We start from the raw sequence: 26,898 nt of genomic DNA on the forward strand, positions 1-26,898 counted from the left end.
CCCCATGATATGCGGCATGCATTTGGGGCCCCCATGACATGAGGCATGCATGTGGGACCCCCATGACATGCGGCATGCATTTGAATCCCCCATTACATGCGACATGCAGGTGGTTCCCCCATGACATGCGGCATGCAGGTGGGACCCCTGTGACATGCGGCATGCATTTGAGGGCACCAAGACATGCTGCATGCATTTGGGGGCCCCCATGACATGCGGCATGCACGTGGGGCCCCCATGACATGCGGCATGCATTTGGGGCCCCCATGACATGCAGTATGCACGTGGGGTCCCCATGACATGCGGCATGCATTTGTGGGCCCCAAGACATGCTGCTTGCATTTGGCGGCCCCATGACATGCGGCATGCATTTGCGTCCCCCATGAAATGCGGCATGCACGTGGGGCCCCCTGTACATGCGGCATGCATTTGGGACCCCCATGACATGCGGCATGCACGTGGGGCCCCCTTGACATGCGACATTCATTTGGGGCCCCCATGACATGTGGCATGCATGGGGGCTCCCATTACATGCGGCATGCATTTGGGGCCTCCATGACATGCGGTATGAATGTGGGGCCCCCATGACATGTGCCATGCATGTGGGGCCCCTATGACATGCGGCATGCATTTGGGGCCCCCATGAAATGCGCCATGCATGTGGGACCCCCATGAAATGCGCCATGCATGTGGGACCCCTATGACATGCGGCATGCATTTGTGGGCCCCAAGACATGCTGCATGCATTTGGGGGGCCCCATGACATGCGGCATGCATTTGGGGCCCCCATGACATGCGGCATGCATTTGGGGCCCCCATGACATGCGGCATGCACGTGGGGCCCCCTTGACATGCGACATTCATTTGGGGCCCCCATGACATGTGGCATGCATGTGGGGCTCCCATGACATGCGGCATGCATTTATGGCCCTCATGACATGCGGCAAGCATTTGGCCCCCCATGACATGCGGCATGCATGTGGGGCCCACAAATGCATTCCGCATGTCATGGGGGCCTCCATGACATGCGGCATGCATGTGGGTCCCCATGACATGCGTCATGCACGTGGGGCCCCCTTGACATGCGACATTCATTTGGGGCCCCCATGACATGTGGCATGCATGTGGGGCCCCCATGAAATGCGGCATTTATTTGGGGCCCCATGACATGTGGAATGCCTGCGGGGCCCCCGTGACATGAGGCATGCACTTTGGGCATCCATGACATGCGACACGCATTTATGGCCTCTTGACATGCGGCATGCATTTGGGCCCTCATGAAATGCACCATGCACGTGTGGCCCCCATGACATGCGGCATGCATTTGGGGGCCCCATGACATTTGGAATGCATGTGGGGCTCCCATGACATGCGGCATGCATTTATGGCCCTCATGACATGCGGCAAGCATTTGGGCCCCCATGACATGCGACATGCATGTGGGACCCCATGACATGCGTCATGCACGTGGGGCCCCCTTGACATGCGACATTCATTTGGGGCCCCCATGACATGTGGCATGCATGTGGGGCCCCCATGACATGCGGCATGCATTTGCGGCCCCCATGACATGTGGTATGCACGTGGGGCCCCTATGACATGTGGCATGCAAGTAGGGCCCCCATGACATGCACCATGCATGTGGGGCCCCCATGACTTGAGGCATGCATTTGGGGCCCCCATGACATGCGGCATGCATGTAGGGCCCCCATGAAATGCGCCATGCATGTGGGGCCCCTATGACATGCGGCATGCATTTGTGGGCCCCAAGACATGTGGCATGCACATGGGGCCCCCATGAAATGCGGCATTTATTTGGGGCCCCCATGACATGTGTAATGCCTGCGGGGCCCCCGTGACATGCGGCATGCACGTGGGGCCCCCATGAAATGCGGCATTTATTTGGGGCCCCCATGACATGAGGAATGCCTGCGGGGCCCCCGTGACATGAGGCATGCACTTTGGGCACCCATGACATGCGACATGCATTTATGGCCTCATGACATGCGGCATGCATTTGGGCCCTCATGAAATGCGCCATGCACGTGGGGCCCCCATGACATGCGGCATGCATTTGGGGGCCCCATGACATGCGGCATGCATGTGGGGCCCAAATGCTTGCCGCATGTCATGGGGGCCTCCATGACATGTGGCATGCATGTGGGGCTCCCATGACATGCGGCATGCATTTATGGCCCTCATGACATGCGGCAAGCATTTGGGCCCCCATGACATGCGGCATGCATGTGGAGCCCAAATGCTTGCCGCATGTCATGGGGGCCTCCATGAGATGCGGCATGCATGTGGGTCCCCATGACATGCATCATGCACGTGGGGCCCCCTTGACATGCGACATTCATTTGGGGCCCCCATGACATGTGGCATGCACGTGGGGCCCCTATGACATGCCGCATGCATTTGGGGCCCCCATGACATGCTCCATGGATGTGGGGCCCCTATGACATGCGGCATGCATTCGTGTCCCCCGTAACATGAGGCATGCACGCGGGGCCCCCATGACATGCGGCAAGCACGTGGGGCCCCAATGACATGCAGCATGCACGTGGGACCCCCATGACATGCGGAATGCACGTGAGGCCCCCATGACATGCGGAATGCCTGCGGGGCCCCAATGACATGCGGCATGCACGTGAGGCCCCCATGACATGCGGAATGCCTGCGGGGCCCCAATGACATGCGGCATGCATGCGGGGCCCTCATGACATGCGGCATGCATTTGAGGCCCCCAATATATGCGGCATGCATGTGGGGCCCCCATGGTATGTGGCATGCATTTGGGGCCCCCATGACTTGAGGCATGCATGTGGGGCCCCCATGACATGCACCATGCATGTGGGGCCCCTATGACATGCTGCATGCATTTGGGGCCCCCATGACTTGAGGCATGCATTTGGGGCCCCCATGACATGCGGAATGCCTGCGGGGCCCCAATGACATGTGGCATGCATGTGGGACCCCCATGACATGCGGCATGCATTTGAATCCCCCATTACATGTGGCATGCACATTGGGCCCCATGACATGCGGCATGCATTTGGGGCCCCCATGACATGCGGAATGCACGTGGGGCCCCTATGACATGCGACATGAATTTGGGAGCCACATTACATGCGGCATGCACGTGGAGCCCCCATGACATGCGTCATGCATTTGGGCCCCCATGACATGCGGCATGCATTTGGGGCCCAAATGCTTGCCGCATGTCATGGGGGCCTCCATGACATGTGGCATGCATGTGGGGCTCCCATGACATGCGGCATGCATTTATGGCCCTCATGACAAGCGGCAAGCATTTGGGCCCCCATGACATGCGGCATGCATGTGGGGCCCCCATGACATGCGGCATGCATTTGGGGGCCCCATGGCATGCGGCATGCATGTGGGGCCCAAATGCTTGCCGCATGTCATGGGGGCCTCCATGACATTTGGCATTCATGTGGGTTCCCATGACATGCGTCATGCACGTGGGTCCCCCTTGACATGCGACATTCATTTGGGGCCCCCATGACATGTGGCATGCATGTGGGGCTCCCATGACATGCGGCATGCATTTGGGGCCCCCATGACATGTGGTATGCACGTGGGGCCCCTATGACATGCCGCATGCATTTGGGGCCCCCATTACATGCTCCATGCATGTGGGGCCCCTATGACATGCGGCATGCATTCGTGGCCCCTGTAACATGAGGCATGCACGTGGGGCCCCCATGACATGCGGCAAGCACGTGGGGCCCCAATGACATGCAGCATGCACGTGGGACCCCCATGACATGCGGAATGCACGTGAGGCCCCCATGACATGCGGAATGCCTGCGGGGTCCCAATGACATGTGGCATGCATGCGGGGCTCTCATGACATGCGGCATGCATTTGAGGCCCCCAATATATGCGGCATGCATGTGGGGCCCCCATGATATGTGGCATGCATTTGGGGCCCCCATGACTTGAGGCATGCATGTGGGGCCCCCATGACATGCACCATGCATGTGGGGCCCCTATGACATGCTGCATGCATTTGGGGCCCCCATGACTTGAGGCATGCATTGGGGCCCCCATGACATGCGGCATGCATGTAGGGCCCCCATGAAATGCGCCATGCATGTGGGGCCCCTATGACATGCGGCATGCATTTGTGGGCCCCAAGACATGTGGCATGCACATGGGGTCCCCATGAAATGCGCCATTTATTTGGGGCCCCCATGACATGTGGAATGCCTGCGGGGCCCCCGTGACATGCGGCATGCACGTGGGGCCACAATGACATGCAGCATGCACGTGGGGCCTGCATAACATGCTGCATGCATTTGGGGTACCTGAGACATGCGGCATGCAGTTGGGGCCCCCATGACATGCTGCATGCATTTGGGGCCCCCATGATATGGGGCACGCACTTGGGGCCCCCATGCCATGCGGCATGCATGTGGGACCCCTATGACATGCGGCATGCATTTGAGGGCGCCAAGACATGCTGCATGCATTTGGGGGGCCCCATGACATGCGGCATTTACGTGGGGCTTCCATGACATGCGGCATGCATTTGGGGCCCCATGACATGCAGCATGCACGTGGGCCCACCCAGTACATGCGGCATGCATTTGGGGCCCCCATGACATGTGGTATGCACGTGGGGCCCCTATGACATTCCGCATGCATTTATGGCCCCCATGACATGTGGCATGCACGTGGGGCCCCCTGTACATGCGGCATGCATTTGGGGCCCCCTTGACATGCGACATTCATTTGGGGCCCCCATGACATGTGGCATGCATGGGGGCTCCCATTACATGTGGCATGCATTTGGGGCCTCCATGACATGCGGTATGAATGTGGGGCCCCCATGACATGCGCCATGCATGTGGGGCCACTATGACATGCGGCATGCATTTGGGGCCCCCATGATATGCGGCACGCATTTGGGGCCCCCATGACATGCGCATGCATGTGGGACCCCCATGAAATGCGCCATGCATGTGGTACCCCTATGACATGTGGCATGCATTTGAGGCCCCCAATATATGCGGCATGCATGTGGGGCCCCCATGATATGTGGCATGCATTTGGGGCCCCCATGACTTGAGGCATGCATGTGGGGCCCCCATGACATGCACCATGCGTGTGGGGCCCCTATGACATGCTGCATGCATTTGGGGCCCCCATGAAATGCGGCATTTATTTTGGGCCCCCATGACATGTGGAATGCCTGCGGGGCCCCCGTGACATGCGGCATGCACGTGGGGCCACAATGACATGCAGCATGCACGTGGGGCCCACATGACATGCGGAATGCACGTGAGTCCCCCATGACATGCGGAATGCCTGCGGGGCCCCAATGACATGTGGCATGCATGTGGGACCCCCATGACATGCGGCATGCATTTGAATCCCCCATGACATGCGGCATGCACGTGGGGCCCCCATGACATGCGGCATGCATTTATGGCCCCCATGACATGTGGCATGCATGTGGGACCCCTATGACATGCGGCATGCATTTGAGGGCGCCAAGACATGCTGCATGCATTTGGGGGGCCCCATGACATGTGGCATGCATTTGGGTCCCCCATGAAATGCGGCATGCACGTGGGGCCCCCTGTACATGCGGCATGCATTTGGGGCCCCCTTGACATGCGACATTCATTTGGGGCCCCATGACATGTGGCATGCATGGGGGCTCCCATTACATGCGGCTTTCATTTGGGGCCTCCATGACATGCGGTATGAATGTGGGGCCCCCATGACATGCGCCATGCATGTGGGGCCACTATGACATGCGGCATGCATTTGGGGCCCCCATGATATGCAGCACGCATTTGGGGCCCCCATGACATGCGCATGCATGTGGGACCCCCATGAAATGCGCCATGCATGTGGTACCCCTATGACATGCGGCATGCATTTGTGGGCCCCAAGACATGCTGCATGCATTTGGGGGGCCCCATGACATGCGGCATGCACGTGGGGCCCCTATGACATGCCGCATGCATTTATGGCCCCCATGACATGCGACATGCACGTGGGGCCCCCATGACATGCGGCATGCAAGTGGGGCCCCCATGACATGCTGCATGCATTTGGGGGCCCCAATGACATGGTGCATGCATTTGGGGCCCCCATGACATGCGGCATGCACGTGGGGACAGCATTACATGCGGCATGCATTTGGGGCCCCCGTGACATGCGGCATGCACGCGGGGCCCCCATTACATGCGGCATGCATTTGGGGCCCCAATGACATGCGGCATGCATGTGGGGCACCCATGACATGCGGCATGCATTTGTGGGCCCCAAGACATGCGGCATGCATGTGGCACCCTCATGACATGCGGCATGCATTTTGGGCCCCCATGACATGCGACATGCACGTAGGGCCCCCATGACATGCGGCATGCAAGTGGGGCCCCCATGACATGCGGCATGCATTTGGGGGCCCCATGACATGCAGCATGCATGTGGGGCCCTCATGACATGCAGCATGCATTTGGGGACCCCGTGACATGCGGCATGCATTTGGGTCCCCCATGAAATGTGTCATGCATGTGGGGCCCCCAGGACATGCGGCATGCATTTGGTTCCCCCATGACATGTGGTATGCATGTGGGACCCCCATGACATGCGTCATGCAGTTGGATCCCCCATTACATGCTGCATGCAAGTGGTTCCCCCATGACATGCGGCATGCATGTGGGGCCCCCATGACATGCGGCATGCACGTGGGACCCCCATGACATGCGTCATGCATTTGGATCCCCATTACATGCGTCATGCATTTGGATCCCCCATTACATGCTGCATGCAAGTGGTGCCCCCATGACATGCGGCATGCATGTGGGACCCCTATGACATGCGACATGTATTTGAGGGCACCAAGACATGCTGCATGCACGTGGGGCCCCCCAGTACATGCGGCATGCATTTGGGGCCCCCATGACATGTGGTATGTACGTGGGGCCCCCATGACATGCGGCATGCATTTGCGTCCCCCATGAAATGTGGCATGCACGTGGGGCCCCCTGTACATGCGGCATGCATTTGGGGCCCCCATGACATGCGGCATGCACGTGGGGACCCCTTGACATGCGACATTCATTTGGGGCCCCCATGACATGTGGCATGCATGGGGGCTCCCATTACATGCGGCATGCATTTGGGGCCTCCATGACATGCGGTATGAATGTGGGGGCCCCATGACATGCGCCATGCATGTGGGGCCCCTATGACATGCGGCATGCATTTGGGGCCCCCATGAAATGCGCCATGCATGTGGGACCCCCATGAAATGCGCCATGCATGTGGGGCTCCCATGACATGCGGCATGCATTTATGGCCCTCATGACATGCGGCAAGCATTTGGCCCCCCATGACATGCGGCATGCATGTGGGGACCCCAAATGCATGCCGCATGTCATGGGGGCCTCCATGACATGCGGCATGCATGTGGGTCCCCATGACATGCGTCATGCACGTGGGGCCCCCTTGACATGCGACATTCATTTGGGGCCCCCATGACATGTGGCATGCATGTGGGGCACCCATGACATGCGGCATGCATTTGGGGCCCTCATGACATGTGGTATGCACGTGGGGCAAGTATGACATGCGGCATGCATTCGTGGCCCCCGTAACATGAGGCATGCACGTGGGGCCCCCATGACAAGCGGCAAGCACTTGGGGCCCCAATGACATGAAGCATGCACGTGGGACCCCCATGACATGCGGAATGCACGTGAGGCCCCCATGACATGCGGAATGTCTACGGGGCCCCAATGACATGCGGCATGCATGTGGGGTCCTCATGACATGCGGCATGCAATTGAGGCCCCGAATATATGCGGCATGCATGTGGGGCCCCCATGATATGTGGCATGCATTTGGGGCCCCCGTGACTTGAGGCATGCATGTGGGGCCCCCATGACATGCACCATGCATGTGGGGCCCCTATGACATGCTGCATGCATTTGGGGCCCCATGACTTGAGGCATGCATTTGGGGCCCCCATGACATGCGGCATGCATGTAGGGCCCCCATGAAATGCGCCATGCATGTGGGGCCCCTATGACATGCGGCATGCATTTGTGGGCCCCAAGACATGTGGCATGCACATGGGGCCCCCATGAAATGCTGCATTTATTTGGGGCCCCCATGACATGTGGAATGCTTGCGGGGCCCCCGTGACATGCGGCATGCACGTGGGGCCCCCATGAAATGCAGCATTTATTTGGGGCCCCCATGACATGTGGAATGCCTGCGGGCCCCCGTGACATGAGGCATGCACTTTGGGCACCCATGACATGCGACATGCATTTATGGCCTCTTGACATGCGGCATGCATTTGGGCCCTCATGAAATGCGCCATGCACGTGGGGCCCCCATGACATGCGGCATGCATTTGGGGGCCCCATGACATTTGGCATGCATGTGGGGCTCCCATGACATGCGGCATGCATTTATGGCCCTCATGACATGCGGCAAGCATTTGGGCCCCCATGACATGCGGCATGCATGTGGGGCCCCCAAATGCATGCCGCATGTCATGGGGGCCTCCATGACATGCGGCATGCATGTGGGTCCCCATGACATGCGTCATGCACGTGGGGCCCCCTTGACATGAGACATTCATTTGGGGCCCCCATGACATGTGGCATGCATGTGGGGCCCCCATGACATGCAGCATGCATTTGGGGCCCCCATGACATGTGGTATGCACGTGGGGCCCCTATGACATGCGGCATGCATTCGTGGCCCCCGTAACATGAGGCATGCACGTGGGGCCCCCATGACAAGCGGCAAGCACGTGGGGCCCCAATGACATGAAGCATGTGCGTGGGACCCCCATGACATGCGGAATGCACGTGAGGCCCCCATGACATGCGGAATGCCTACGGGGCCCCAATGACATGCGGCATGCATGCGGGGCCCTCATGAAATGCGCCATGCATGTGGGGCCCCTATGACATGCGGCATGCATTTGTGGGCCCCAAGACATGAGGCATGCACATGGGGCCCCCATGAAATGCGGCATTTATTTGGGGCCTACATGACATGTGTAATGCCTGCGGGGCCCCCGTGACATGCGGCATGCACGTGGGGCCCCCATGAAATGCGGCATTTATTTGGGGCCCCATGACATGTGGAATGCCTGCGGGGCCCCCGTGACATGAGGCATGCACTTTGGGCACCCATGACATGCGACATGCATTTATGGCCTCATGACATGCGGCATGCATTTGGGCCCTCATGAAATGCACCATGCACGTGGGGCCCCCATGACATGCGGCATGCATTTGGGGGCCCCATGACATGCGGCATGCATGTGGGGCCCAAATGTTTGCCGCATGTCATGGGTGCCTCCATGACATGTGGCATGCATGTGGGGCTCCCATGACATGCGGCATGCATTTATGGCCCTCATGACATGCGGCAAGCATTTGGGCCCCCATGACATGCGGCATTCATGTGGGGCCCCCATGACATGCGGCATGCATTTGGGGGCCCCATGGCATGGAGCATGCATGTGGGGCCCAAATGCTTGCCGCATGTCATGGGGGCCACCATGACATGCGGCATGCATGTGGGTCCCCAAGACATGCTTCATGCACGTGGGGCCCCCTTGACATGCGACATTCATTTGGGGCCCCCATGACATGTGGCATGCATGTGGGGCTCCCATGACATGCGGCATGCATTTGGGGCCCCCATGACATGCTCCATGACTGCGGGGCCCCAATGACATGTGGCATGCATGCGGGGCCCTCATGACATGCGGTATGCAATTGAGGCCCCCAATATATGCGGCATGCATGTGGGGCCCCCATGATATGTGGCATGCATTTGGGGCCCCCATGACTTGAGGCATGCATGTGGGGCCCCCATGACATGCACCACGCATGTGGGGCCCCTATGACATGCTGCATGCATTTGGGGCCCCATGACTTGAGGCATGCATTTGGGGCTCCTATGACATGCGGCATGCATTTGTGGGCCCCAAGACATGTGGCATGCACATGGGGCACCCATGAAATGCGGCATTTATTTGGGGCCCCCATGACATGTGGAATGCCTGCGGGGCCCCCGTGACATGCGGCATGCACGTGGGGCCCCCATGAAATGCGGCATTTATTTGGTGCCCCCATGACATGTGGAATGCCTGCGGGGCCCCCGTGACATGAGGCATGCACGTTGGGCACCCATGACATGTGACATGCATTTATGGCCTCATGACATGCGGCATGCATTCGTGGCCCCCGTAACATGAGGCATGCACGTGGGGCCCCCATGACATGCGGCAAGCACGTTGGGGCCCAATGACATGCAGCATGCACGTGGGACCCCCATGACATGCGGAATGCACGTGAGGCCCCCATGACATGCGGAATGCCTGCGGGGCCCCAATGACATGCAGCATGCATGCGGGGCCCTCATGACATGCGGCATGCATTTGAGGCTCCCAATATATGCGGCATGCACGTGGGGCCCCCATGATATGTGGCATGCATTTGGGGCCCCCATGACTTGAGGCATGCATGTGGGGCCCCCATGACATGCACCATGCATGTGGGGCCCCTATGACATGCTGCATGCATTTGGGGCCCCCATGACTTGAGGCATGCATTTGGGGCCCCCATGACATGCGGCATGCATGTAGGGCCCCCATGAAATGCGCCATGCATGTGGGACCCCCATGACATGCGGCATGCATTTGAATCCCCATTACATGCGGCATGCACGTGGGGCCCCCATGACATGCGGCATGCATTTGGGGCCCCCATGTCATGCGGAATGCACTTGGGGCCCCTATGACATGCAACATGAATTTGGGAGCCCCATTACATGCGGCATGCACGTGGAGCCCCCATGACATGCGTCATGCATTTGTGCCCCCATGACATGCGGCATGCAATTGGGGCCTGCATAACATGCTGCATGCATTTGGGGTACCTGAGACATGCGGCATGCAAGTTGGGGCCCCCAATACATGCGGCATGCACGTGAGGCCCCCATGACATGCGGCATGCACGTGAGGCCCCCATGACATGCGGAATGCCTGCGGGGCCCCATGATATGCGGCATGCATTTGGGGCCCCCATGACATGCAGCATGCATGTGTGACCCCCATGACATGCGGCATGCATTTGAATCCCCCATTACATGCGGCATGCAGGTTTTTCCCCCATGACATGCGGCATGCAGGTGGTTCCCCCATGACATGCGGCATGCATTTGGGGCCCCCAATACATGCGGCATGCACGTTGGGCCCCCATGACATGCTGCATGCATTTGGGGGCCCCATGATATGGGGCACGCACTTGGGGCCCCCATGCCATGCGGCATGCATGTGGGACCCCTATGACATGCGGCATGCATTTGAGGGCGCCAAGACATGCTGCATGCATTTGGGGGGCCCCATGACATGCGGCATGCACGTGGGCCCCCTGAAAATGCGGCATGCATTTGGGCCCCCCATTACATGCGGCATGCACGTGGGGCCCCCTTGACATGCGACATTCATTTGGGGCCCCCATGACATGTGGCATGCATGGGGGCTCCCATTACATGCGACATGCATTTGGGGCCCCCATGACAAGCGGCATGCACGTGGGGCCCCCTTGACATGCGACATTCATTTGGGGCCCCCATGACATGTGGCATGCATGTGGGGCTCCCATGACATGCGGCATGCATTTATGGCCCTCATGACATGCGGCAAGCATTTGGCCCCCCATCACATGCGGCATACATGTGGGCCCCCAAATGCATGCCGCATGTCATGGGGGCCTCCATGACATGTGGCATGCATGTGGGTCCCCATTTCATGCGTCATGCACGTGGGGCCCCCTTGACATGCGACATTCATTTGGGGCCCCCATGACATGTGGCATGCATGTGGGGCCCCCATGACATGCGACATGCATTTGGGGCCCCCATGACATGTGGTATGCACGTGGGGCCCCTATGACATGCGGCATGCATTCGTGGCCCCCGTAACATGAGGCATGCACGTGGGGCCCCCATGACAAGCGGCAAGCACGTGGGGCCCCAATGACATGAAGCATGCAGTGGGACCCCCATGACATGCGGAATGCACGTGAGGCCCCCATGACATGCGGAATGCCTACGGGGCCCCAATGACATGCGGCATGCATTTGTGGGCCCCAAGACATGTGGCATGCACATGGGGCCCCAATGACATGCGGCATGCATGCGGGGCCCTCATGACATGCGGCATGCAATTGAGGCCCCCAATATATGCGGCATGCATGTGGGGCCCCCATGATATGTGGCATGCATTTGGGGCCCCCATGACTTGAGGCATGCATGTGGGGCCCCCATGACATGCACCATGCATGTGGGGTCCCTATGACATGCTGCATGCATTTGGGGCCCCCATGACTTGAGGCATGAATTTGGGGCCCCCATGACATGCGGCATGCATGTAGGGCCCCCATGAAATGCGCCATGCATGTGGGGCTCCTATGACATGCGGCATGCATTTGTGGGCCCCAAGACATGTGGCATGCACATGGGGCACCCATGAAATGCGGCATTTATTTTTTGGCCCCCATGACATGTGGAATGCCTGCGGGGCCCCGTGACATGCGGCATGCACGTGGGGCCCCCATGAAATGCGGCATTTATTTGGTGCCCCCATGACATGTGGAATGCCTGCGGGGCCCCAGTGACATGAGGCATGCACGTTGGGCACCCATGACATGTGACATGCATTTATGGCCTCATGACATGCGGCATGCATTTGGGCCCTCATGAAATGTGCCATGCAGATGGGGCCCCATGGCATGCGCCATGCATGTGGGGCCCAAATGCTTGCCGCATGTCATGGAGGCCTCCATGACATGCGGCATGCATGTGGGTCCCCCTTGACATGCGACATTCATTTGGGGCCCCCATGACATGTGGCATGCATGTGGAGCTCCCATGACATGCGGCATGCATTTGGGGCCCCCATGACATGTGGTATGCACGTGGGGCCCCTATGACATGCCGCATGCATTTGGGGCCCCCATGACATGCTCCATGCATGTGGGGCACCTATGACATGCGGCATGCATTCGTGGCCCCCGTAACATGAGGCATGCACGTGGGGCCCCCATGACATGCGGCAAGCACGTTGGGCCCCAATGACATGCAGCATGCATGCGGGGCCCTCATGACATGCGGCATGCATTTGAGGCTCCCAATATATGCGGCATGCACGTGGGGCCCCCATGATATGTGGCATGCATTTGGGGCCCCCATGACTTGAGGCATGCATGTGGGGCCCCCATGACATGCACCATGCATGTGGGGCCCCTATGACATGCTGCATGCATTTTGGGCCCCCATGACTTGAGGCATGCATTTGGGGCCCCCATGACATGCGGCATGCATGTAGGGCCCCCATGAAATGCGCCATGCATGTGGGACCCCCATGACATGCGGCATGCATTTGAATCCCCCATTACATGCGGCATGCACGTGGGGCCCCCATGACATGCGGCATGCATTTGGGGCCCCCATGTCATGCGGAATGCACTTGGGGCCCCTATGACATGCGACATGAATTTGGGAGCCCCATGATATGGGGCACGCACTTGGGGCCCCCATGCCATGCGGCATGCATGTGGGACCCCTATGACATGCTGCATGCATTTGGGGCCCCCATGATATGGGGCACGCACTTGGGGCCCCCATGCCATGCGGCATGCATGTGGGACCCCTATGACATGCGGCATGCATTTGAGGGCGCCAAGACATGCTGCATGCATTTGGGGGGCCCCATGACATGCGGCATGCACGTGGGGCCCCCTGAACATGCGGCATGCATTTGGGGCCCACATGACATGCGGCATGCACGTGGGGCCCCCTTGACATGCGACATTCATTTGGGGCCCCCATGACATGTGGCATGCATGGGGGATCCCATTACATGCGACATGCATTTGGGGCCTCCATGACATGCGGTATGAATGTGGGGCCCCCATGACATGCGCCATGCATGTGGGGCCCCTATGACATGCGGCATGCATTTGGGGCCCCCATGATATGCGGCATGCATTTGGAGCCCCCATGACATGGGCCATGCATTTGGGGCCCCATGACATGCAGCATGCACGTGGGGCCCCCAGTACATGCGGCATGCATTTGGGGCCCCCATGACATGTGGTATGCACGTGGGGCCCCTATGACATGCCGCATGCATTTATGGCCCCCATGACATGCGGCATGCACGTGGGGCCCCCTTGACATGCGACATTCATTTGGCGCCCCCATGACATGTGGCATGCATGGGGGCTCCAATTACATGCGGCATGCATGTGGGGTCTCCATGACATGCGGTATGAATGTGGGGCACCCATGACATGCGGCATGCATGCAGGGCCCTCATGATATGCGGCATGAATTTGGGGCCCCCAATACATGCGGCATGCACGTTGGGCCCCCTTGACATGCGACATTCATGTGGGGCTCCCATGACATGCGGCATGCATTTATGGCCCCCATGACATGCGGCAAGCTTTTGGGCCCCATAACATGCGGCATGCATTTGTGGGCCCCAAGACATGCGGCATGCATGCGGCGCCCTCATGACATGCGGCATGCATTTTGGGCCCCCATGACATGCAACATGCTCGTGGGGCCCCCATGACATGCGGCATTTAAATGGGGCCCCCATGACATGCGGCATGCATTTGGGGCCCCCATGACATGCGGCATGCATTTGGGGCCCCCATGACATGCAGCATGCACGTGGGGCCCTCATGACATGCGGCATGCATTTGGGGATCCCATGACATGCGGCATGCATTTGGGTCCCCCATGAAATGTGTCATGCATGTGGGGCCCCCAGGACATGCGGCATGCATTTGGTTCCCCCATGACATGTGGTATGCATGTGGGACCCCCATGACATGCGTCATGCATTTGGATCCCCCATTACATGCTGCATGCAAGTGGTGCCCCCATGACATGCGGCATGCATGTGGGGCCCCCATGACATGCGGCATGCACGTGGGACCCCCATGACATGCGTCATGCATTTGGATCCCCATTACATGCTGCATGCAAGTGGGGCCCCCATGACATGAGGCACGCATTTGGGGCCCCCATGTAATGCGCCATGCATGTGGGGCCCCCATGACATGCGGCATGCACGTGAGGCCCCATGACATGCGGAATGCCTGCGGGGCCCCCAATACATGCGGCATGCACGTTGGGTCCCCATGACATGCGGCATGCATGTGGGACCCCTATGACATGCGACATGTATTTGAGGGCACCAAGACATGCTGCATGCACGTGGGGCCCCCCAGTACATGCGGCATGCATTTGGGGCCCCCATGACATGTGGTATGCACGTGGGGCCCCCATGACATGCGGCATGCATTTGCGTCCCCCATGAAATGTGGCATGCACGTGGGGCCCCCTGTACATGCGGCATGCATTTGGGGCCCCCATGACATGCGGCATGCACGTGGGGCCCCCTTGACATGCGACATTCATTTGGGGCCCCCATGACATGTGGCATGCATGGGGGCTCCCATTACATGCGGCATGCATTTGGGGCCCCAAGACATGCTGCATGCATTTGGGGGGCCCCATGACATGCGGCATGCATTTGGGGCCCCCATGACATGCGGCATGCATTTGGGGCCTCCATGACATGCGGCATGCACGTGGGGCCCCCTTGACATGCGACATTCATTTGGGGCCCCCATGACATGTGGCATGCATGTGGGGCTCCCATGACATGCGGCATGCATTTATGGCCCTCATGACATGCGGCAAGCATTTGGCCCCCCATGACATGCGGCATGCATGTGGGGACCCCAAATGCATGCCGCATGTCATGGGGGCCTCCATGACATGCGGCATGCATGTGGGTCCCCATGACATGCGTCATGCACGTGGGGCCCCCTTGACATGCGACATTCATTTGGGGCCCCCATGACATGTGGCATGCATGTAGGGCCCCCATGACATGCGGCATGCATTTGGGGCCCTCATGACATGTGGTATGCACGTGGGGCCCCTATGACATGCGGCATGCATTCGTGGCCCCCCGTAACATGAGGCATGCACGTGGGGCCCCCATGACAAGCGGCAAGCACTTGGGGCCCCAATGACATGAAGCATGCACGTGGGACCCCCATGACATGCGGAATGCACGTGAGGCCCCCATGACATGCGGAATGTCTACGGGGCCCCAATGACATGCGGCATGCATGCGGGGTCCTCATGACATGCGACATGCAATTGAGGCCCCGAATATATGCGGCATGCATGTGGGGCCCCCATGATATGTGGCATGCATTTGGGGCCCCCGTGACTTGAGGCATGCATGTGGGGCCCCCATGACATGCACCATGCATGTGGGGCCCCTATGACATGCTGCATGCATTTGGGGACCCATGACTTGAGGCATGCATTTGGGGCCCCCATAACATGCGGCATGCATGTAGGGCCCCCATGAAATGCGCCATGCATGTGGGGCCCCTATGACATGCGGCATGCATTTGTGGGCCCCAAGACATGTGGCATGCACATGGGGCCCCCATGAAATGCTGCATTTATTTGGGGCCCCCATGACATGTGGAATGCCTGCGGGGCCCCCGTGACATGCGGCATGCACGTGGTGCCACAATGACATGAAGCATGCACGTGGGACCCCCATGACATGCGGAATGCACGTGAGGCCCCCATGACATGCGGAATGTCTACGGGGCCCCAATGACATGCGGCATGCATGCGGGGTCCTCATGACATGCGGCATGCAATTGAGGCCCCGAATATATGCGGCATGCATGTGGGGCCCCCATGATATGTGGCATGCATTTGGGGCCCCCGTGACTTGAGGCATGCATGTGGGGCCCCCATGACATGCACCATGCATGTGGGGCCCCTATGACATGCTGCATGCATTTGGGGCCCCATGACTTGAGGCATGCATTTGGGGCCCCTATGACATGCGGCATGCATTTGTGGGCCCCAAGACATGTGGCATGCACATGGGGCCCCCATGAAATGCTGCATTTATTTGGGGCCCCCATGACATGTGGAATGCCTGCGGGGCCCCCGTGACATGCGGCATGCACGTGGGGCCCCCATGAAATGCGGCATTTATTTGGGGCCCCCATGACATGTGGAATGCCTGCGGGCCCCCGTGACATGAGGCATGCACTTTGGCACCCATGACATGCGACATGCATTTATGGCCTCTTGACATGCGGCATGCATTTGGGCCCTCATGAAATGCGCCATGCACGTGGGGCCCCCATGACATGCGGCATGCATTTGGGGGCCCATGACATTTGGCATGCATGTGGGGCTCCCATGACATGCGGCATGCATTTATGGCCCTCATGACATGCGGCAAGCATTTGGGCCCCCATGACATGCGGCATGCATGTGGGGCCCCCAAATGCATGCCGCATGTCATGGGGGCCTCCATGACATGCGGCATGCATGTGGGTCTCCATGACATGCGTCATGCACGTGGGGCCCCCTTGACATGCGACATTCATTTGGGGCCCCCATGACATGTGGCATGCATGTGGGGCCCCCATGACATGCGGCATGCATTTGGGGCCCCCATGACATGTGGTATGCACGTGGGGCCCCTATGACATGCGGCATGCATTCGTGGCCCCCGTAACATGAGGCATGCACGTGGGGCCCCCATGACAAGCGGCAAGCACGTGGGGCCCCAATGACATGAAGCATGTACGTGGGACCCCCATGACATGCGGAATGCACGTGAGGCCCCCATGACATGCGGAATGCCTACGGGGCCCCAATGACATGCGGCATGCATGCGGGGCCCTCATGACATGCGGCATGCAATTGAGGCCCCCAATATATGCGGCATGCATGTGGGGCCCCCATGATATGTGGCATGCATGTAGGGCCCCCATGAAATGCGCCATGCATGTGGGGCCCCTATGACATGCGGCATGCATTTGTGGGCCCCAAGACATGTGGCATGCACATGGGGCCCCCATGAAATGCGGCATTTATTTGGGGCCCCCATGACATGTGTAATGCCTGCGGGGCCCCCGTGACATGCGGCATGCACGTGGGGCCCCCATGAAATGCGGCATTTATTTGGGGCCCCATGACATGTGGAATGCCTGCGGGGCCCCCGTGACATGAGGCATGCACTTTGGGCACCCATGACATGCGACATGCATTTATGGCCTCATGACATGCGGCATGCATTATGGCCCTCATGAAATGCGCCATGCATGTGGGGCCCCCATGACATGCGGCATGCATTTGGGGGCCCCATGACATGCGGCATGCATTTATGGCCCTCATGACATGCGGCAAGCATTTGGGCCCCCATGACATGCGGCATGCATGTGGGGCCCCCATGACATGCGGCATGCATTTGGGGGCCCCATGGCATGGAGCATGCATGTGGGTCCCCAAGACATGCGTCATGCACGTGGGGCCCCCTTGACATGCGACATTCATTTGAGGCCCCCATGACATGTGGCATGCATGTGGGGCTCCCATGACATGCGGCATGCATTTGGGGCCCCCATGGCATGCTCCATGACTGCGGGGCCCCAATGACATGCGACATGCATGCGGGGCCCTCATGACATGCGGCATGCAATTGAGGCCCCCAATATATGCGGCATGCATTTGGGGCCCCCATGACTTGAGGCATGCATTTGGGGCCCCCATGACATGCGGCATGCATGTAGGGCCCCCATGAAATGCGCCATGCATTTGGGGCCCCCATGACATGCGGCATGCATGTAGGGCCCCCATGAAATGCGCCATGCATGTGGGGCTCCTATGACATGCGGCATGCATTTGTGGGCCCCAAGACATGTGGCATGCACATGGGGCACCCATGAAATGCGGCATTTATTTGGGGCCCCCATGACATGTGGAATGCCTGCGGGGCCCCCGTGACATGCGGCATGCACGTGGGGCCCCCATGAAATGCGGCATTTATTTGGTGCCCCCATGACATGTGGAATGCCTGCGGGGCCCCCTTGACATGAGGCATGCACGTTGGGCACCCATGACATGTGACATGCATTTATGGCCTCATGACATGCGGCATGCATTTGGGCCCTCATGAAATGTGCCATGCAGGTGGGGCCCCCATGACATGCGGCATGCATGTGGGGCCCCCATGACATGCAGCATGCATTTGGGGGCTCCATGGCATGCGCCATGCATGTGGGGCCCAAATGCTTGCCGCATGTCATGGGGGCCTCCATGACATGCGGCATGCATGTGGGTCCCCCTTGACATGCGACATTCATTTGGGGCCCCATGACATGTGGCATGCATGTGGAGCTCCCATTACATGCGGCATGCATTTGGGGCCCCCATGACATGTGGTATGCACGTGGGGCCCCTATGACATGCCGCATGCATTTGGGGCCCCCATGACATGCTCCATGCATGTGGGGCACCTATGACATGCGGCATGCATTTGTGGCCCCCGTAACATGAGGCATGCACGTGGGGCCCCCATGACATGCGGCAAGCACGTTGGGCCCCAATGACATGCAGCATGCACGTGGGACCCCCATGACATGCGGAATGCACGTGAGGCCCCCATGACATGCGGAATGCCTGCGGGGCCCCAATGACATGCAGCATGCATGCGGGGCCCTCTTGACATGCGGCATGCATTTGAGGCTCCCAATATATGCGGCATGCAAGTGGGGCCCCCATGATATGTGGCATGCATTTGGATCCCCCATTACATGCGGCATGCATGTGGGGCCCCCATGACATGCACAATGCATGTTGGGCCCCTATGACATGCTGCATGCATTTGGGGCCCCCATGACTTGAGGCATGCATTTGGGGCCCCCATGACATGCGGCATGCATGTAGGGCCCCCATGAAATGCGCCATGCACTTGGGACCCCCATGACATGCGGCATGCATTTGAATCCCCCATTACTTGCGGCATGCATGTGGGGCCCCCATGACATGCACAATGCATGTTGGGCCCCTATGACATGCTGCATGCATTTGGGGCCCCCATGACTTGAGGCATGCATTTGGGGCCCCCATGACATGCGGCATGCATGTAGGGCCCCCATTAAATGTGCCATGCATGTGGGACCCCCATGACATGCGGCATGCACGTGGGGCTCCCATGACATGCGGCATGCATTTGGGGCCCCCATGTCATGCGGAATGCACGTGGGGCCCCTATGACATGCGACATGAATTTGGGAGCCCCATTACATGCGGCATGCACGTGGAGCCCCCATGACATGCGTCATGCATTTGGGCCCCCATGACATGCGGCATGCATTTGGGGCCTGCATAACATGCTGCATGCATTTGGGGTACCTGAGACATGCGGCATGCAAGTTGGGTCCCCCAATACATGCGGCATGCACGTGAGGCCCCCATGACATGCGGCATGCACGTGAGGCACCCATGACATGAGGAATGCCTGCGGGGCCCCCATGATATGCGGCATGCATTTGGTGCCCCCATGACATGCAGCATGCATGTGTGACCCCCATGACATGCGGCATGCATTTGAATCCCCCATTACATGCGGCATGCAGGTGGTTCCCCCATGACATGTGGCATGCACGTGGGGCCCCCATGACATGCGCATGCATGTGGGCCCCCATGACATGCTGCATGCATGTGGGACCCCTATGACATGCGGCATGCATTTGAGGGCGCCAAGACATGCTGCATGCATTTGGGGGGCCCCATGACATGCGACATGCACGTGGGGCCCCCATGACATGCGCATGCATGTGGGACCCCATGAAATGCGCCATGCATGTGGGACCCCTATGACATGCGGCATGCATTTGTGGGCCCCAAGACATGCTGCATGCATTTGGGGGCCATGACATGCGGCATGCATTTGGGGCCCCCATGACATGCGGCATGCATTTGGGGCCCCATGACATGCAGCATGCACGTGGCCCCCCCAGTACATGCGGCATGCATTTGGGGCCCCCATGAAATGCGTCATGCGCGTGGGGCCCCCTGAACATGCGGCATGCATTTGGGGCCCCCATGACATGCGGCATGCACGTGGGGCCCCCTTGACATGCGACATTCATTTGGGGCCCCCATGACATGTGGCATGCATGGGGGCTCCCATTACATGCGACATGCATTTGGGACCTCCATGACATGCGGTATGAATGTGGGGCCCCCATGACATGCGCCATGCATGTGGGGCCCCTATGACATGCGGCATGCATTTGGGGCCCCCATGATATGCGGCATGCATTTGGGGCCCCCATGACATGCGCATGCATGTGGGACCCCCATGAAATGCGCCATGCATGTGGGACCCCTATGACATGTGGCATGCATTTGTGGGCCCCAAGACATGCTGCATGCATTTGGGGGGCCCCATGACATGCGGCATGCATTTGGGGCCCCCATGACATGCAGCATGCATTTGGGGCCCCATGACATGCAGCATGCACGTGGGGCCCCCAGTACATGCGGCATGCATTTGGGGCCCCCATGACATGTGGTATGCACGTGGGGCCCCTATGACATGCCGCATGCATTTATGGCCCCCATGACATGCGGCATGCACGTGGGCCCCCCTTGACATGCGACATTCATTTGGCGCCCCCATGACATGTGGCATGCATGGGGGCTCCCATTACATGCGGCATGCATGTGGGGCCTCCATGACATGCGGTATGAATGTGGGGCACCCATGACATGCGCCATGCACGTGGGCCCCCTATGACATGCGGCATGAATTTGAGGGCCCCAATGACATGCTGCATGCATTTGGGGCCCCCATGACATGCGGCATGCACATGGGGCCCCCATTACATGCGGCATGCATTTGGGGCCCCAATGACATGCGGCATGCATGTGAGGCACCCATGACATGCGGCATGCATTTGTGGGCCCCAAGTTATGCGGCATGCATGTGGGGCCCCTATGACATTCGGCATCCATTTGGGGGGCCCCATGACATGCAGCATGCACGTGGGGCCCCCATGAAATGCTGCATTTATTTGGGGCCCCCATGGCATGTGGAATGCCTGCGGGGGCCCCCATGACATGCGGCATGCATGTGGGGCCCCCATGACGTGCAGCATGCATTTGGATCCCCCATTACATGCTGCATGCAAGTGGGGCCCCTATGACATGCTGCATGAATTTGGGGCCCCCAATACATGCGGCATGCTTGTTGGGCTCACATGACATGCGGCATGCATTTATCGCCCTCATGACATGCGGCAAGCATTTGAGCCCCCATGACATGCGGCATGCATGTGGGGACCCCATGACATGCGGCATGCATTTGGGGCCCCCATGACTTGAGGCGTGTATTTGGGGCCCCCATGACATGCGGCATGCATTTGAATCCCCCCATTACATGCGGCATGCATGTGGGGCCCCCATGACATGCAGCATGCATTTGGGCCCCCCATGATATGCGGCATGAATTTGGGGCCCCCAATACATGCGGCATTCACGTTGGGCCCCCTTGACATGCGACATTCATGTGGGGCTCCCATGACATGTGGCATGCATTTGGGCCCTCATGAAATGCACCATGCATGTGGGGCCCCTATGACATGCGGCATGCATTTGTGGGTCCCAAGACATGCGGCATGCATGCGGCACCCTCATGACATGCGGCATGCATTTTGGGCCCCCATGACATGCGACATGCACGTGGGGCCCCCATGACATGCGGCATGCAAGTGGGGCCCCCATGACATGCAGCATGCACGTGGGGCCCTCATGACATGCGGCATGCATTTGGGGACCCCATGACATGCGGCATGCATTTGGGTCCCCCATGAAATGTGTCATGCATGTGGGGCCCCCAGGACATGCGGCATGCATTTGGTTCCCCCATGACATGTGGTATGCATGTGGGACCCCCATGACATGCGTCATGCATTTGGATCCCCCATTACATGCTGCATGCAAGTGGTGCCCCCATGACATGCGGCATGCATGTGGGGCCCCCATGACATGCGGCATGCACGTGGGACCCCCATGACATGCGTCATGCATTTGGATCCCCATTACATGCTGCATGCAAGTGGGGCCCCCATGACATGCGGCATGCATGTGGGCCCCCAATGACATGTGGCATGCACGTGGGGCCCCCATGACATGCTGCATGCATTTGGGGCCCCCATGATATGCGGCACGCATTTGGGGCCCCCATGAAATGCGCCATGCATGTGGGGCCCCTATGACATGCGGCATGCATTTGTGGGCCCCAAGACATGTGGCATGCACATGGGGTCCCCATGAAATGCGGCATTTATTTGGGGCACCCATGACATGCGACATGCATTTATGGCCTCATGACATGCGGCATGCATTTGGGCCCTAATGAAATGCGCCATGCACGTGGGGCCCCCATGACATGCGGCATGCATTTGGGGGCCCCATGACATGCGGCATGCATGTGGGGCCCAAATGCTTGCCGCATGTCATGGGGGCCTCCATGACATGTGGCATGCATGTGGGGCTCCCATGACATGCGGCATGCATTTATGGCCCTCATGACATGCGGCAAGCATTTGGGCCCCCATGACATGCGGCATGCATGTGGGGCCCCCATGACATGCGGCATGCATTTGGGGGCCCCATGGCATGGAGCATGCATGTGGGTCCCCAAGACATGCGTCATGCACGTGGGGCCCCCTTGACATGCGACATTCATTTAAGGCCCCCATGACATGTGGCATGCATGTGGGGCTCCCATGACATGCGGCATGCATTTGGGGCCCCCATGACATGCTCCATGACTGCGGGGCCCCAATGACATGCGACATGCATGCGGGGCCCTCATGACATGCGGCATGCAATTGAGGCCCCCAATATATGCGGCATGCATGTGGGGCCCCCATGACTTGAGGCATGCATTTGGGGCCCCCATGACATGCGGCATGCATGTAGGGCCCCCATGAAATGCGCCATGCATTTGGGGCTCCTATGACATGCGGCATGCATTTGTGGGCCCCAAGACATGTGGCATGCACATGGGGCACCCATGAAATGCGGCATTTATTTGGGGCCCCCATGACATGTGGAATGCCTGCGGGGCCCCCGTGACATGCGGCATGCACGTGGGGCCCCCATGAAATGCGGCATTTATTTGGTGCCCCCATGACATGTGGAATGCCTGCGGGGCCCCCTTGACATGAGGCATGCACGTTGGGCACCCATGACATGTGACATGCATTTATGGCCTCATGACATGCGGCATGCATTTGGGCCCTCATGAAATGTGCCATGCAGGTGGGGCCCCCATGACATGCGGCATGCATGTGGGGCCCCCATGACATGCAGCATGCATTTGGGGGCTCCATGGCATGCGCCATGCATGTGGGGCCCAAATGCTTGCCGCATGTCATGGGGGCCTCCATGACATGCGGCATGCATGTGGGTCCCCCTTGACATGCGACATTCATTTGGGGCCCCCATGACATGTGGCATGCATGTGGAGCTCCCATGACATGCGGCATGCATTTGGGGCCCCCATGACATGTGGTATGCACGTGGGGCCCCTATGACATGCCGCATGCATTTGGGGCCCCCATGACATGCTCCATGCATGTGGGGCACCTATGACATGCGGCATGCATTCGTGGCCCCCGTAACATGAGGCATGCACGTGGGGCCCCCATGACATGCGGCAAGCACGTTGGGCCCCAATGACATGTAGCATGCACGTGGGACCCCCATGACATGCGGAATGCACGTGAGGCCCCCATGACATGCGGAATGCCTGCGGGGCCCCAATGACATGCAGCATGCATGCGGGGCCCTCTTGACATGCGGCATGCATTTGAGGCTCCCAATATATGCGGCATGCAAGTGGGGCCCCCATGATATGTGGCATGCATTTGGATCCCCCATTACATGCGGCATGCATGTGGGGCCCCCATGACATGCACAATGCATGTTGGGCCCCTATGACATGCTGCATGCATTTGGGGCCCCCATGACTTGAGGCATGCATTGGGGCCCCCATGAAATGCGCCATGCATGTGGGACCCCCATGACATGCGGCATGCATTTGAATCCCCCATTACTTGCGGCATGCATGTGGGGCCCCCATGACATGCACAATGCATGTTGGGCCCCTATGACATGCTGCATGCATTTGGGGCCCCCATGACTTGAGGCATGCATTTGGGGCCCCCATGACATGCGGCATGCATGTAGGGCCCCCATGAAATGTGCCATGCATGTGGGACCCCCATGACATGCAGCATGCATTTGAATCCCCCATTACATGCGGCATGCAGGTGGGGCTCCCATGACATGCGGCATGCATTTGGGGCCCCCATGTCATGCGGAATGCACGTGGGGCCCCTATGACATGCGACATGAATTTGGGAGCCCCATTACATGCGGCATGCACGTGGAGCCCCCATGACATGCGTCATGCATTTGGGCCCCCATGACATGCGGCATGCATTTGGGGCCTGCATAACATGCTGCATGCATTTGGGGTACCTGAGACATGCGGCATGCAAGTTGGGTCCCCCAATACATGCGGCATGCACGTGAGGCCCCCATGACATGCGGCATGCACGTGAGGCACCCATGACATGCGGAATGCCTGCGGGGCCCTCATGATATGCGGCATGCATTTGGTGCCCCCATGACATGCAGCATGCATGTGTGACCCCCATGACATGCGGCATGCATTTGAATCCCCCATTACATGCGGCATGCAGGTGGTTCCCCCATGACATGCGGCATGCAGGTGGTTCCCCCATGACATGCGGCATGCATTTGGGGCCCCCAATACATGCGGCATGCACGTTGGGCCCCCATGACATGCTGCATGCATGTGGGACCCCTATGACATGCTGCATGCATTTGGGGGCCCATGACATGCGGCATGCATTTGGGGCCCCATGACATGCAGCATGCACGTGGCCCCCCCAGTACATGCGGCATGCATTTGGGGCCCCCATGAAATGCGTCATGCGCGTGGGGCCCCCTGAACATGCAGCATGCATTTGGGGCCCCAATGACATGCGGCATGCACGTGGGGCCCCCTTGACATGCGACATTCATTTGGGGCCCCCATGACATGTGGCATGCATGGGGGCTCCCATTACATGCGACATACATTTGGGACCTCCATGACATGCGGTATGAATGTGGGGCCCCCATGACATGCACCATGCATGTGGGGCCCCTATGACATGCGGCATGCATTTGGGGCCCCCATGATATGCGGCATGCATTTGGGGCCCCCATGACATGCGCATGCATGTGGGACCCCCATGAAATGCGCCATGCATGTGGGACCCCTATGACATGTGGCATGCATTTGTAGGCCCCAAGACATGCTGCATGCATTTGGGGGGCCCCATGACTAGTGTTGAGCCACCCCCGTAGTGTTCGGGTTCGGTTCGGTTCGTCGAACACCGGGATGTTCGAGGAACTGTTCGTCAAACTGTTCGTCGAACACCTTAGAACACCATCGAACACCGTTAAAACCAATGGCAGGCAAACAAAAACACATAGAAACACATAGAAAACACCTGCAAAGGTGTCCAAAAGCTGACAAACTGCTCAGAAGACACTCTCTTTAAAAAAGCCGGCCGGCAAATTCAGCAGCGGCATACACCGGTACCCGACAATTTAGACAAGAAGGAATAGAGCATCACACATAGATTAGATAGATAGAAACATGTCAGTCACACATATAAGAAGCACAGTGACAGTGTTGGTTACTGCACTTGTCATTTAGTGTAAAGGATTTATTAAAAAAAATATTAGTGTTTTCATGCACTGTCTCTTTAAAAAAGCCGGCCGGCAATTCAGTATCTGTACCCGACAATTTAGAACAGAAAGAATAGAGCTTCACACATAGATTAGATAGATAGAAACATGTCAGTCACA

This window comes from Phyllobates terribilis, unplaced genomic scaffold (genome assembly GCF_046119375.1).
Source record: "Phyllobates terribilis strain yellow unplaced genomic scaffold, ASM4611937v1 Scaffold_4__5_contigs__length_816908805, whole genome shotgun sequence".
In the NCBI taxonomy this organism is placed as follows: Eukaryota; Metazoa; Chordata; class Amphibia; order Anura; family Dendrobatidae; genus Phyllobates; species Phyllobates terribilis.